Source organism: Dendrobates tinctorius, unplaced genomic scaffold (genome assembly GCF_039654945.1).
Source record: "Dendrobates tinctorius isolate UK_male_01 unplaced genomic scaffold, ASM3965494v1 ptg000007l, whole genome shotgun sequence".
NCBI lineage: Eukaryota > Metazoa > Chordata > Amphibia > Anura > Dendrobatidae > Dendrobates > Dendrobates tinctorius.
In genome coordinates this window covers 58,983,407-58,998,663 of record NW_027361675.1, presented here as the reverse complement: position 1 = coordinate 58,998,663, position 15,257 = coordinate 58,983,407, and the positions used below count along the sequence as shown (strand labels likewise).

The 15,257-nt window shown below is 40.9% G+C and overlaps 1 protein-coding gene across 6 annotated transcripts in view; it reads right to left on the bottom strand.

Annotated features, from left to right (window-relative positions):
* The window catches only part of AUTS2 (activator of transcription and developmental regulator AUTS2), a 2,002,816-nt gene that overhangs the window by 909,334 nt on the left and 1,078,225 nt on the right, over positions 1 to 15,257 (bottom strand). The window lies entirely within an intron of this gene.

Here is a 15,257-nt window from a genome sequence, read left to right as displayed (position 1 = left end):
TCAGAAGGTCATTGATTCATTATTCCTTAATATTTAATCTGAATATTATATGATGATAACATAATCATATTTTCATACCTGTATAAGTGATTACTATTTAAAGATTTAAACATATAAATGCTAATATAATCACAACCTAAAGAAGAGCAAATTTTTTGAAATGTGAGTTAAAGTTTTCCCCAAAAATTTGATCTGTGATTAAAAAATCACACAAATCTCATTACTGGAAAGCTTGGGATTGATCAAAAAATTCACGTGGGGCAGGAGAGAGCGAAAACCTTGCTGACCATAAAAGCTTTCTCTCTACAGACGAGAGAGAGCATCCCAATGACCAAAGGAACTACACTCTACAGGAGAGAAGACCCTGCTGATCATAAGAGCCCTGCTGACTATACAAGCTTACAATCTACTTGAGAGAAAGGACCCTACTGACCATAAGACCTTACACTGTACAGGAGAGAGAGGACCCTGCTGACCATAAGACCTTACACTCTACATGAGAGAGGACTCTGCTGACCATAAGACCTTACATTCTACAGGAGAGAGAAAGAGAAGACACTGCTGACCATAAGAGCTTACACTCTGCAGGAGACAGAGAGGGGACGCTGCTTATCATAAGAGCTTACAAATTACAGGAGAGAGAGAGATGACTCTGCTGACCATAAGAGCATACACTCTACAGGAAAGATAGAACCCTGCTAACCATAAGAGCTTACACTCTACAGGAGAGAGAGAGAAGACCCTGCTAACCATAACAGCTTACACTCTACAGGAGAGAGAAGACCGAGAAGCCCTGCTGACGATAACAGCTTACATTCTACAGGAGAGAGAGAGTGAAGACCCTGCTGACCATAAGAGCTTACATTTTACAGGAGCGGGAGGACTTTTTTGACCATAAGAGCGTACACTTTAAAGGAGAGAGAGGACCCTGTTGAACATAAAAGATTACATTTTACAGGAGAGAGGACATACAAGCCATGCAAACTGTGCTCCATTGGGAACTGCTGATTTGTGATGGCCCAGACACTGTCCACCGTTGTACAAGGTACAGTAAGATGTTATAGTGGCAGGGCATTATGGGGAGTCCTGCTCAGCAACACAACATGACAGTAGAGACAAATACAACAGGCACATTATAGTATTTATGTATCAGGTCATAATAAACCATAAAACCATGGTCATATGCCAGTAAAAGAGCCGTTGGAGCGCCCCATGGGACCTGGGGGTACTCGGTACTGGGCCCGTCGACTTCAACGGGGGACGGTGTCACAGCAGCGGAGACCCGGTCCGTGGCCCAGAGGCGTCCAGTAATAAAAATAGGGGAAAGTTGTGTGGTATTTATGTGGTAAAAATAAAGATAATGTTTATAGATGGTGAAATACGTGACGCCACCTGTGATATTCTGGTCAGAGGTGACCAGCGCTGCGGTGTTGTTCCTCTGGGATGGATGTTGGGCGCAGCTATGATGTTGTAGCCCTCCACAGGTAGGGCTCTAGTCCCAGGGCAAAAATGTTAAATAAATTGTAAAAATGGCTGTGAACGTTGGGGTGCAGATAAATGAGAGAAAGACACAGAGAGGTGCAGTTCCTTTACCTTTTACTGGTAATAGTTTGCACTCCGGAGTACCACATACAGGTGATGGAATGAGTCTGGCTCACCTGGCGGCATTCAGGGTATCCACCTTGCCAGGTAGGGATTTAGGACCTTCCTTATGCGCTTTGTGTGTGGGTCTCCACTGTATATAACTATGCTGCGACCCTCAATTGCGTGATGATTTCACTAACCTGTACGGCTGTCAGCATGAGCCTATTCCACGGATACTGTCCTTTTCACCGTCGGCCCCGGTCTCCTTAACCACTGCCATGCCCTCAGGTAATCAACGTCGCACAGGAATTTACAATTCCCTGTACTTTCAGATTCGGCTATCAGGACTTACAGTTCCTGTCAGCCTAGGACTCTGATATCCCTTTTCTCTTTATTAGCGCTTCACTCAGGGGTCTGCTATATGCAGTATTTTAGCTTCCCTAGAGTCTCTTAGTCTCTGCTCTTGTCCTTTCCCTCTTCACAGATCAGCTGCCTGTCTTTATCTGACAGGATCTTCCAGAAAGATCTTTTTACCTCACGTCCTCACGTTTAACTTTCATTATCCTCACAGCTCACAGCTGTTTCGTTTTCATGACAACCCCCTCAGCTGATTTCTAGCTGACTCACCAACCCCCTCTGCTGGCCAGAATTTATAAGGCATCTCCCTTTTCTGACCTGCAGCAGGAAATTGTGATTAAATCTATGCTGCCTGGCATGGGGTCCCTTTGTGCCTCCAAGCATGACTTTACCCATTAGAAGGAGGTAATGTCACTGTGACAACCAGCCTCTGGGGTGTCACACCATTCCTAGATCAAATGACAACAGGAGAAATAAATGGAGTTTTAAGGCTAAAAAGTTCCTTAATTAATACAAAATATATATAAAATCAATCACATAACTCAAACCAAGACAAATAAACAAGTAACAGAGGGGGAAAATAATAATGAACAAGTGAAAAGATTCAAACCTTATAGGGTGATAGAGAGGAAGAGTAAAGGATGTTATTTTTTAAAATCTGGTAAAAGACATATGTTGCCATACAGTATGTAACTCTTCTGTACCCCAAAACATCCAAGAGTTTTTAACTTGGCATGCACGTCTTTGAAATGTAAATTCATCAACAACTTATATATTTTATTTGCTGCTTTCTTCCAGAGTAATTAGTGTTTTCATTCATAAGAAAATGAGGTGTTACGTGCTCTGGGCGTGACAGAGCACTTAACAATTCTCTGCCTACTTCGGTTGTCACCCTGCTTAGCAACTGTATTTTAGCTTGGTTGATAGCTCACTGTGTGCTTTCAGGTACCTGGAAAATGAATCAAACAATGAACTATTAATAAAGACGCTGATGCTGGGAAAAAATGAGTAGGTAGTGGCTTCTTAAGTACTCTGTCATGCCCAGAGCACTTAACCCTTCATTTGCATATAAATGAAATCTCTAGTTAGGAATGCAGCATCAGATAGAGGATTAAATCTGTAAATTGATTGTCATATTAGAGAATTGCACACATATAAATGGGAGTGGGTTTGGGGAGTTGAGCCCTTGGTTCCTACACAAGACAGATTTTCTCATACGAGTACTATCCGTGGTTTTCACGGATAGCACTAGTACCTATTGTATTCTATGGGGCTGTGCATATATATTTGATCTTCAAGGAACAATATGGAGAAGATAGAGAAACTTTTCTTTTTCTCTCTACACGTCTGAAAAAAACTGATGCCACTTTGATCAAATCTGATCATAATAATAGGACTATTCTTCTCAAAATTGGAGACATTAGAATAATGTCAGCCAAACCTGTGGACTTGATCAAGTGACAATACAATGTTGTCAGGGACCTCTCAACTGTCCCTCAGAGTGCATCATTTACTTTGGTCTGTCTGTGTATACAAGCTATTTAGCAATCCCTGATTGAGTGTCATGACTTGAGTGTCCCGGGACCAGGGGCTCCTTCCCTGTCTCTAAAGCTAGGGGTGCCCTAGCTTGCCCTGTTCCCTGGATTACTTCTGATGATGAAGTTGCTGGGGCCACGAACCTTGCCTTAGCTCCAGAATCTACCCTCAGTCTATACCTTTCCCCCACCCAGGGAAGAAGGGAGTAGTAGTGTACCATAGTACACCAACCAGATTAACAAGGTAAGATGAACAGGGGTAACGAAAAATACCAAACATGCAAATATTGGGATAGCAGAATGGCTCAGTGGATAGCACTGCAATCATGCAGCACTGGGGTCCAGGGTTCAAATTCCACCAAGGACAACATCTGCAAGGAGTTTGTATATTCTCCCACTACTCCAGAGTGAGAGGGGTCCTATGTAAGCACAACTCAGGTTTAGTTATTAGTGAGAGGTCTAAGTAAGTGCCTCCCATTTATTAAAACCATATTCTGTAACACAACATATAAGTGGGGAGAGCCTAAAAGAGATAATGACTTCAAATCGCATTTAGATGGGAAAGGAATTGACATGAGGTGATCGGTTAAGATAACTTTTTATTCATTTCCTTTTGCTCACATCTTATCTCTCATAATAATTATTACTCTGATACCGTATCTTAAAATAATATGATAAAACAGAACAAAGGACAGAGAGATTGCGAGATTCCCACATCTGATAAAATGTGACATGGATCTTTAAGTCATTTTTTTCCTCCACCATTTGTCTCATACAGACCGGATTAGTTTATGATAGAATAAGACACATCCGTTCCAGGTGGAATAGCTGTTCCCCGATGATTTTTGTCACTTGACTTTCATCTTCAATATTTTAATTGGTTCTCAAATGGGTATAGAAAAGGAACTGAGATTATGTTAAGGTGTTCAGATGTTAGAATAACCCTATTCAGTCCCCCAAAGGCACCATGTCTGTATTCCGCTTGCCTGAACAGCATATCACTGTTTTTAATGCATATGTCATGATTTCTCTTATCCTCTACTTCCCTTAATGGTTGCCTGCATGCTTTTTCTAGATTTGGTTTTGAAGTAATGATATAAAATTCATTTCATCTATACCCCTCCCCCGAAGGCCTCCTCCCTCCCCCTGAGCCCGAGTCTTTCATACATAACATCAGGCTTGTCATATCTGAGGAATTATTAAAATAAGACAGAGCTTGCTATATCTGAGCAGAAAAGCTCCTTTGAGCAGGCATCCTCAGGAGGGAAGCAAGCTCTATCTCATTAGTCTGTGCTGAGAAAGCGTCCTCGTCACTTGGTTCAAGGTGATAAAAGATTAGGGCGTTTGGCCTTGCCTTATTCAGTATGCAGAGCACACGGCTCTCTGCCTGTGAACATGAAATTACATTGAACCTGGGGAGTCTAACTCCATTAATTTTAAATGGAAGATTAATTTAACAATATGCGGCAGATATTTGTTACAAACCTATCATGTAAAAAGTGACGGCCTGCAATAAATTGCGAAGCCTCACAATGGTCTGTGGCCTGAGCGCAAATAAATCATAAAGCATTTACACATAATTGCTATTTTTAAAGACATGGATACAAGATGTGTGCCTTGTTTGAGAAAAGGTTGGAGAGATGACAGGACAACTTTGAACTTCAATGTGGCTCCTGATAAGAAGCAGCATTCAGATACTGGACATAGACTCCCGCATTTCATGAAACAAATCTTAGGTTCATTTAAAAAGGTTTTATTTAGTTTCCTTTCTTAACATTGTGCATTGTACAGTATATAAGCAATAACATTACTACATAGTGGACAGATTTAGCTTTTTTTTCCTTAAGGTTATTATATGGTAGCTATTCTGGGGCTTATTGTTTTTCATTAACTTAAATGCGTAAAACAAAACAACTAAATTTATATATATATATATATATATATATATATATATATATATATAGTGTATATGCTCAAAAGAATAAAGAACACTAAGATACCACATCGTATATATCACTGAATGAAATATCGCAGCTGCATATCTTTATTCAATACATAGTGGCATGCAATAAGAATGGGAAAATATAAAAATGATCAATATAAATCAAAATTAATATCCCATGGAGGTCTGGATTTGGAAGGATACTCAAAATCAAAGTGGAAAATCAAATTACTGGCTGATCCAACTTCAGTGGAAATGCCTCAAGACAAGGAAATGATGCTCAGTAGTATGTGTGGCCTCCACGTGCCTGTTTGATGTCCCTACGACATCTGAGCATGCTCCTAATGAGTCGGCGGATGTTGTTATGAGGTATCTCCTCCTAGACCTGGACTAAAGCATCTGCCAACTCCTGGACAGTCTGTGGTGCAAGGTGAAGTTGGTGGATGGAGCGAGACATGATGTCCCAGATGTGATCAATCGGATTCAGGTCTGGGGAACAGGCGGGCCAGTCCATAGCTTCAATGCCTTCAACTTGCAGAAACTGCTGACACACTCCAGCCACATGAGGTCTGGCATTGTCTTGCATTAGGAGGAACCCAGGGCCAACCGCACCAGCATATGGTCTTACAAGGGGTCTGAGGATCTCATCTCGTTACCTGATGGCAGTCAGGCTACCTCTGGCAAGCACATGGAGGGCTGTGCGGCCCTCCAAAGAAATGCCACCCCACACCATTACTTACCCACTGCAAAACCAGTCATGCTGAAGGATGTTGCAGGCAGCAGATTGCTCTCCACGGCATCTCCAGACGCTGTCATGTTTGTCACATGTGCTCAGTGTGAACCTGCTTTCATCTGTGAAGAGCACAGGGTGCCAGTGGCAAATTTGCCAATCCTGGTGTTCTATGGCAAGTGCCAAGCGTCTTGCATGGTGTTGGGCTGTGAGCACAACCCCTATCTATCGACGTTGGGCACTCAGACCATCCTCATGCAGTCGGTTTCTAACCGTTTGTGCACACACATGCACATTTGTGGCCTGCTGAAGGTCATTTTGCAGGGCTCTGGCAGTGCTCATCCTGTTCCTCCTTGCACAAAGGCTGAGGTAGTGATCCTGCTGCTGGGTTGTTGCACTCCTACGGCCCTCTCCACATCTCCTGGTGTACTGGCCTTTCTCCTGGTAGCGCCTCCTGCCTCTGGTCCCTACGCTGACAGACACAGCAAACCTTCTTGCCACAGCTCGCATTGATAAGTCATCCTGGATGAGCCGCACTACCTGAGCCACTTGTGTGGGTTTTAGAGTCCGTCTCATGCTGCAACGAGTGTGAAAGCACAAGCAACATTCAAAAGTGACCAAAACATCAGCCAGAAAGCATTGGTACTGAGATGTGGTCTGTGGTCCCCACCTGCAGAACCACTCCTTTATTGAGGGTGTCTTGCTAATTGCCAATAATTTCCATCTGTTATCTATTCCATTTGCACAACAGCATGTGAAATTGATTGTCAATCAGTGTTGCTTCCTAAGTGGACAGTTTGATTTCACAGAAGTTTTGACCACTGTTCTTTTGCAAACTGCTCCAGATCTCTCATATATGAAGGGTGCCTTCTCACAATAACAATTTTAAGATCTCTCCACAAGTGTTCCATAGGATTTAGATTTGGACTCACTGCTGGCCACTTCAGAACTCTCCAGCTGTCACGGGTTTACTGCAACAGAGAGGATCCAGACGACTACAGCTTCTAATTTCTCCTACTCCTGCACTGGTTAGAAGCATGTCACCTTCTTATTAAACGGTGTACATTTCTTTTGGCAGTGCAGGGGTAAATCTGCTCAGTTGAGAGCTCATGAAGCATTAAGGCTCTCAGATATGCACTATTTGCCACTCCCATCCCTATATATACTGGGTCCTAGCTAGCACTCATTGCCAGAGTAGCTTTTGCTACATGGCTGGAGGTTGTTGTTGGTTATTAGAGTAGTCACAGAGCTGTAGGAGAGATCAGCACAAAAATAGGGTCTTATCCGAGATTTTTGACAGGCGGTAAAATCAGATTACACTCACCTTCTAGACATATTCAAAAAAGCATGTCAAATGGAATTTCAGCTGCAGCAGACGAACGGGTCAGCAATTGTCTTGTAGATTGTAAGCTTGCGAGCAGGGACCTCACTCCTAATGTCATTGTTTGAATTGTCTTAACTTGTATTGAATTTATTGTCTGTACATGTCCCCGCTTAATTGTAAAGTGCTGCGGAATATGTTGGCGCTATATAAATAAAAATTATTATTATTATTATTATTATAATTGACCATAAGACATCAAAAGATGGAATAAAAGGTTTGTGGATGGTTTCTGCACCATTTTGTTTTCTATCCTGGGATATACACTTCATTAACTGTTGGACAGCACAGAAACCATCCACGATCCTTTCATTCCATCCTTTGGTTATTAGAGTAGGCGGTTGGTAAATTTATCTGTGACTGTTGCTAAGTTTTGAGTGTGTGATAATTCCCTTTCTTCTCCTACTATGATTTAACCCTATTCTCCACTTCCTAGTGCAACCCTCTGCTATTTTTGTGTGTATATTTGTATGTTTGGTATTTTTCATTACCCTTGTTCGTATTACCGTGTTAGACTGGTTGGTGTATTACGGTAAACTACTACTTCCCTGGGTGGGGGAAGGGTACAGACTCAGGGCAGATTAATGAGCTATGGCAAGGTACATGGCCCCGGTGTCTTCACCATCAGAAGTAATCCAGGGAACAGTGCAAGCTATGGCGCTCCTAGCATGAGGGCCATGCAAGGAGCCCTTGGTCCCAGAACACTCGACAACAGATTTGTGACACCAATGCTTTGTTTCCATACATTTCTGCATGCTTATTGAAGTGTGTTTGGGGTCATTGTTCTGCTGAAAGACCTAGGAAGCAAACACAGCTTGCTGATACTGGGCACTACACTGCAACCAAAAATCCTTTGGTTCAAATTTCGCAGAAGAAATGCTAGTCCAACCATTCCCATTTTATTTAGGTATATTCATATAAATGTCCCACTGAAGAGAGAAAGAGAAAGCTTAGACTTTACTGGCGAGAGAGAGGCCCTACTGACCGCAAGAGATTATACTCTACAGAAGAGAGAGAACCCCACTGAACATAAGAGAGTACTCTCTACAGGAGAGAAGAACCCACTGACCATGACAGCTTATGTACTTAAGAAGAGAGACACTTACTCACTCTGGAAATGGAGAAAAACTCTACCATGCAAACTGTCCTCCTCTGGGAACTGCTGATCTGTGATGGCCTTGGTACTGTACACCACTGTATAAGGTATGATAATCTGTAAATGACCATAGTTGCAGGGTATTATGAAGAATCCTGTGTGGACACACAAAAAGGCATTTGCCTGCTCTCTGATGGTTCAACAGTGAGATAAATGGGGCTGTGAGGGGGGCAAGTTTAATTTTTTTTCGAACCAGAAGACAAATTGTTCGAATTTGCTTGAGACCACAAATTTCAAGAGTTTCTATTCAAAGTCAGTCCTTTATGGATTGATCCGCTCATCTCTACTATGTTACTTAATTATATAGTGGGGAAGATAAGTATTTGATACACTGCTAATTCTTCAGGTTTTCCCACCTACAAAAAATGAAAAGATCTGTAATTTTCATTGTAGGTACACTTCAACTAGAGACAGAATCTTAAAAAAAAACCACATTCTATGATTTTTACATAATTAATTTGTATTTTAATGTATGAAATAAGTATCCTAATACAATAGAAAACAGAACTTGACATTTGGCACAGAAACTTTTGTTTGCAATTACAGAGGTCAGACGATTGTAGTTCTTGACCAAATTTGCACACAATGCAGCAAGGATTTTAGCCTACTCCTCAACACAGATCTTCTTCAGATCTGGGCACCATTGAGTTTCGCTTCCCTCCAAAGATTTTTTTATTGAGTTCAGGTGTGGAGACTGAGTGGGCCACTCCAGGACCTTAAAATGCTTTTTTACAGAGCCACTCCTTAGTTGTCCTGGCTGTATATTCAATGCTCTTACTGAGGGAAGGAGGTTGTTGGCTAAAATTTTGCTATACATGACCATATCCATCCTTATTTCCGTACAGTGCAGACATCCTGTCCCCTTTGCAGAACAGTACCTGCAAAGTATGATGTTTCAACCACCATGCTTCACAGTTGAGACATTGCTCATGGGGTTGTATCCATCCTTCTTCCTCCAAACATGACGAGTGGAGTTCATACCAAAAAAGTTCTATTTTGGTCTCATCTGACCACATGGCATTCTCCCACGCCTCCTCTGGATCATCCAGATGGTCATTGGTGAACCTCAAACAGGCCTAGACATGTGCTGTCATGAGCAGGGGTACCTTGTGTGTCCTGCAGGATTTTAATCCATGATGTTGTAGTGTGTTACTAACGGTACTGTTTGAGATTGTGGTCCTAGCTCTCTTCAGCTCATTAACTAGGTGTAGCTCTGGGCAGATTCCTGACCTTTTTCAGAATAATCCTTACCCCACAAGGCAAGATCTTGCATGGAACCCCAGACTGAGGAAGATTAACAGTCATCATGTGTTTCTTCCATTTCCTAATAATTGTGCCAACAGTTATTGCCTTCTCACCAAGCAACTTGCCTATTGTCCTGCAGCCCCCCCCAGCCTTGTGTAGGTCTACAATTTTGCCCCTGGTGTCCTTAGGCAGCTTTTTGTGTTTGGCCATGGTGTAGAGGTTGGATTGTGATTTATTGAGTGTGTGGGAAGTTGTCTTTTATACAGGTAACAAGTTTCAACAGTTGCAATTAATACAAGTAATGATTAAATTACAGACCTCTCCATTCTTTAGAATCATAGAATCATAGAATCATAGAATCGTAGAGTTGGAAGGGACCTCCTGGGCCATCTGGTCCAACCCCCTGCTCAAAGCAGGATTCGCTAAATCATCCCAGTCAGATGTCTGTCCAGCCTCTGTTTGAAGACTTCCATTGAAGGAGAACTCACCACTTCTCGTGGCAGCCTGTTCCACTCATTGATCACTCTAACTGTCAAAAAGTTTTTTATAATATCTAATCTGTGTCTCCTCCCATTCAGTTTCATCCCATTGCTTCTAGTCTTTCCTTGTGCAAATGAGAATAAAGTTGAGCCTTCTACAATGTGACAGCCCTTTAGATATTTGTAGAAAGCAATTAAGTCTCCTCTCAGTCTTCTCTTTTGCAAACTAAACATTCCCAAATCCTGCAACCTTTCCTCATAAGACAGGGTTTGCAGACCGGTCACCATTCTGGTCGCTCTTTTCTGAACTTGCTCCAGTTTGTTGATGTCTTTTTTAAAATGTGGGGCCCAAAACTGGACACAATATTCCAGATGAGGTCTGACCAAAGAGGAGTAGAGGGAAATAATGACTTCACGTGATCTAGACTGTACGCTTCTGTTAATACATCCTAGAACTGCATTTGCCTTTTTTGCTGCTGCATCACACTGTTGACTCATATTCAGTCTGTGATCTATTAGTATACCCAAGTCTTTTTCACATGTGCTGTCACTTAGCCCTATTCCTCCCATTCTATATATGCTTTTTTCATTTTTATTGCCCAGATGTAGTACTTTGCATTTCTCCCTGTTAAAAACCATTCTGTTAGTTACTGCCCACTTCTCCAGTTTATTTAAATCTTTTTGAATCCTCTCTCTCTCTTCTCTAGTATTAGCTATCCCTCCTAGCTTTGTGTCATCAGCAAATTTAATCAGTTTACCCTCAATTTCTTCATCTAAATCGTTGATAAAGATGTTGAACAATACAGGGCCCAGGACAGAGCCCTGTGGTACCCCACTTGAGACATTCTTCCAACTGGATGTGCAGCCATTTACGACCACTCTTTGGGTCCGATCACTAAGCCAGCTATGAATCCACCTAACAGTTGCCTTGTCCATTCCATACTTAGTCATTTTTTCAATAAGGATTGTATGAGAGACTTTGTCAAATGCTTTGCTGAAGTCAAGATATACTATATCTACAGCATTTCCTTGATCCACCCAATCAGTGATACCGTCATAGAAGGAAATTAAGTTAGTCTGACATGACTTATTAGTTACAAACCCATGCTGACTCTGTTTGATCACTTCATTCTTATCCAGGTATTGACTTACATGTTGTTTAATAATTTGTTCAAAGATCTTTCCTGGTATAGAAGTCAGACTCACCGGCCTATAGTTGCCTGGGTCCACCTTCTTCCCCTTTTTGAAGATAGGAACAACATTTGCTCTTCTCCAGTCTTCTGGCACTTCTCCTGTTCTCCAAGAATTTTCAAAGATTATGGAGAGTGGTTCAGAAATTTCTTCTGCTATCTCCTTCAGTACTCTGGGGTGTAATTCATCTGGACCTGGAGACTTGAATTCATTTAGGTTAGCTAAGTGTTTCCTCACTATCTTTCTGTTTATAGATATCCTGGATGCTTCTATTCCCTTAATAGGACAGTGAATAACAGTTGGTGTTACATTTCCTTTCTGAGAGAAAACAGATGCAAAATAGGAATTTAAAAGTTCAGCCTTCTCAACATCCTGTCTTACCATTTCATCATTTTCATCCTGTAAAAATCCTATAGCATCTTTGACTTTTCTTTTACTTTTGACATATCCCCAAAATCCTTTATTATTGCTTTTGACATCTCTTGCAAGCCTCAATTCATTTTCAGCTTTCGCTAATCTGATTTGTGCCCTGCAGATTCTGCAGACAGCATTATATTCTTCTTTAGATATGCCTCCCTCTTTCCATTTTATAAACATTTTTTTCTTCCTTTTTAGCATGTGCTTAAGTTCTGTGTTCACCCATCCTGGTTTCCTTAAATGCTTCCTATTCTTCCCTCTTTTCGGAATTGTTAACAACTGTGCTTTGAGAATTTCATTTTTCAAGATTTCCCATCCTTCCTGGACATTTTTGTCTTTAAGGATATCCAGCCATTGGATCCCTCCAATTATCTTTCTGAATCCCTTAAAATCTGCCTTTCTGAAATCTAACCTTGACGTCTGAGTCTTCACAGGTCTTCCGCCTCTAGTTATCCAAAATTCTAAAATAGCATGGTCGCTACCTCCTAGGGTTCCAGCCACTTTTACCTCCTCAACCATTTCCTCCCTGTTTATAAGGATTAGATCATCCAAGGTAGCAGTTCCCCTTGTTTTCTCCCCTACCTTTTGGAAGATAAAGTTGTCAGCAAGAGAGGATAAGAATTTCCTTGACCTGTTAGTTTTGCCTGAGAGAGATTCCCAACAAATGTCTGGATAGTTGAAATCTCCCATGACAACTATGTCATATTTTTTGGAGAACTTGGCCATTTGATGCATAAAGAGTTCATCCATATCTTCAGCTTGCACAGGCGGCCTGTAGTAAATGCCTACAATGGTGTCCTTTCCATTGTTCTGTCCTTGTATTCTTACCCAAACAGTTTCCACAGAACTCCCAGTCTCTGAAGCTTCAATCTATGTGCAGATATACGCGTTTCTAACATACAATGCAACACCCCCTCCTCATTTATCAAGTCTGTTTCTTGCAAATAAGTTGTATCCTTCTAGTCTTGTATTCCAATCATGTGTTTTGTCCCACCAAGTTTCAGTGATTCCAATGACATCATATTTCTTTTCCTGTGTTAGTAGTTCCAATTCTCCTTGTTTGTTGCCCATGCTTTGTGCATTAGTATAGAAACATTTTAGTTTGTGATTGGTTTCTCTTTCTCCAATATTTTTGTAGGTGTAAAAACTTGCAAAATCGTCTGTGTATAAAATACTTATTTTTACCGCTGTATATTTTTTCCACTAGAATTGGTTGTGCAAAATAATGGCAGAGGATGACACAGAGATGCAAAGAACATCAAAGAGAGCACTCTTGTATCGTAATGAAACAATGCATTCGTATTTTCTAGGCTGTTCCTTTAAATTTTCATTGGAGTTCATGTGTAAATGTAATGATAAGAGTATACTTAGAGTGTTTGTGTCACTTTACTGGTGTCATCACACATGAATTTGTTTCACTCTGATTATTTAGCTAATAATTATTACCACATGCATCTGTTTCATCAAAATTAAATTAAATATTCATGTTTTAGGAGTATTAAATCACATTTCTCAGCATGTGCAAACAGCACATAATGAGTTTTCAATTAAAGAATATAAAAACAGTTATGATGACAATTTCACTTCATATGAAACCATCGTCTATGAAAAAAAAGCTTGAAATTCAGGATGCTTCATTATAAAGTGAATTAAATGAAAAAGAATGGTTGTATTGATAGAATAATGTAGGAAAGTGTAAATGTAGAAAATTTGCAGTTTATTTTATAAAAATAACAGATGTAGCAAAGTTCACCTAAATGTAGGTAACAGCAAGGGATATCACAGAAGAAAAAAGTGTAATTAAACACTTATCTTGACATGGATCAATAGCTTGTGCAGTTTAAATTTATCCTAATCCTTTTACGAGGGATAACATTCTGTGACAAGTTATGACAGTGCATTATTTGTCAAGGTAAACTTTGCTACATCTGTGTACAGTCATAGTAGAAAGTGTTGGCACCCTTGAAATTGTTCCAGAAAATGAAGTATTTCTCCCAAAGAATTATTGCAATTACACGTTTTGTTATATACGTTTGTTTCCTTTGTGTGTATTGGAACAACGCAAAAAAAAACAGAAGAAAAAAGTCAAATTGGACATAATTTAGCACAAACCTCAAAAATTGGTTGGACAGAAGTGTTGGCACCTTTCCAAAATTGTGGGTAAACAACTTTGCTTAACCCCTGGAGGTATTTTTGTTTTTGTTTTGCTTCCCTTTTCCCAGAGCTATAACATCTTTTTTAATTTTCTGTCAATATGGCCATGTGAGGGCTTGTTTTTTACGGGATGAGTTGTACTTTTGAACAACACTATTGTCTTTATGACAAATATACACCGGCGCTACCTGATACAAGTAATGGTGGATATGTGCAATACAGCCGCTGCTGGCGAATACCCAGGGTCTGTGCACACCCCAGGGAAAGTCAATGACAAAAAATAAAAGCCCTGATGAAGAAGGTCCGTAGACCTTAGAAACGCGTTGGCTTCTAGTTTGGCCTGTACGCGCCCCCTTCCTTTTTTCCCCGGTGACGTCACCTGGTTCTCTTCCCTCCTTGCCGCTGCACGCCGGCGGCGCCTCTCGGCCGGAGCGCGCCGCCATCTTTTCAGCGTGACCAGTGGCTGTCAGCTGAAGGGACGCTCCTGTACCACCGTCTACAGGAGGGACACCTCCTTGGTGCTGCGTCTCCGATTTCCATCGGGGTACAGCCATTTTCATATATGGCACACGTTGGATCCATCTACAGCCCCACAGTTTACAGGAAGTAAGTACATTACTTATTCATGACCTACTTAGGTGGTCATTGTAGGATTCTGTCAGCCAGCGCAGGTGTAATATTTTTTATTTTTTACTATTGTCTTTAACATATCGTGTACTTGAAAAATGCTAAAACTGACCTGCCATTATGATTCTTCAGGTCAATACAAGTTCATAGACACCAAACATGTCTAGGTTTTCTTTCTATCTAAGTGGTGAAAAAAAATTCCAAAGTTTGTTAAAAACAAAAAAATGCACCATTTTCCAATACTCATAGCATCTCCATTTTTCATGATCTCGGGTTGGTGGGAGCTTATTTTTTTGTGCGCTGAGCTGACATTTTTTAATGATACCATTGGTGCAGATACGATCTTTTGATCACTCGTTACTGCATTTTAATGCGATGTTGCAGTGCCAAAAAAAACGTAATTCTGGTGTTTTGAATTTTTCTCATTATGCCATTTAGCGATCGGTCTAATTCTTTTTT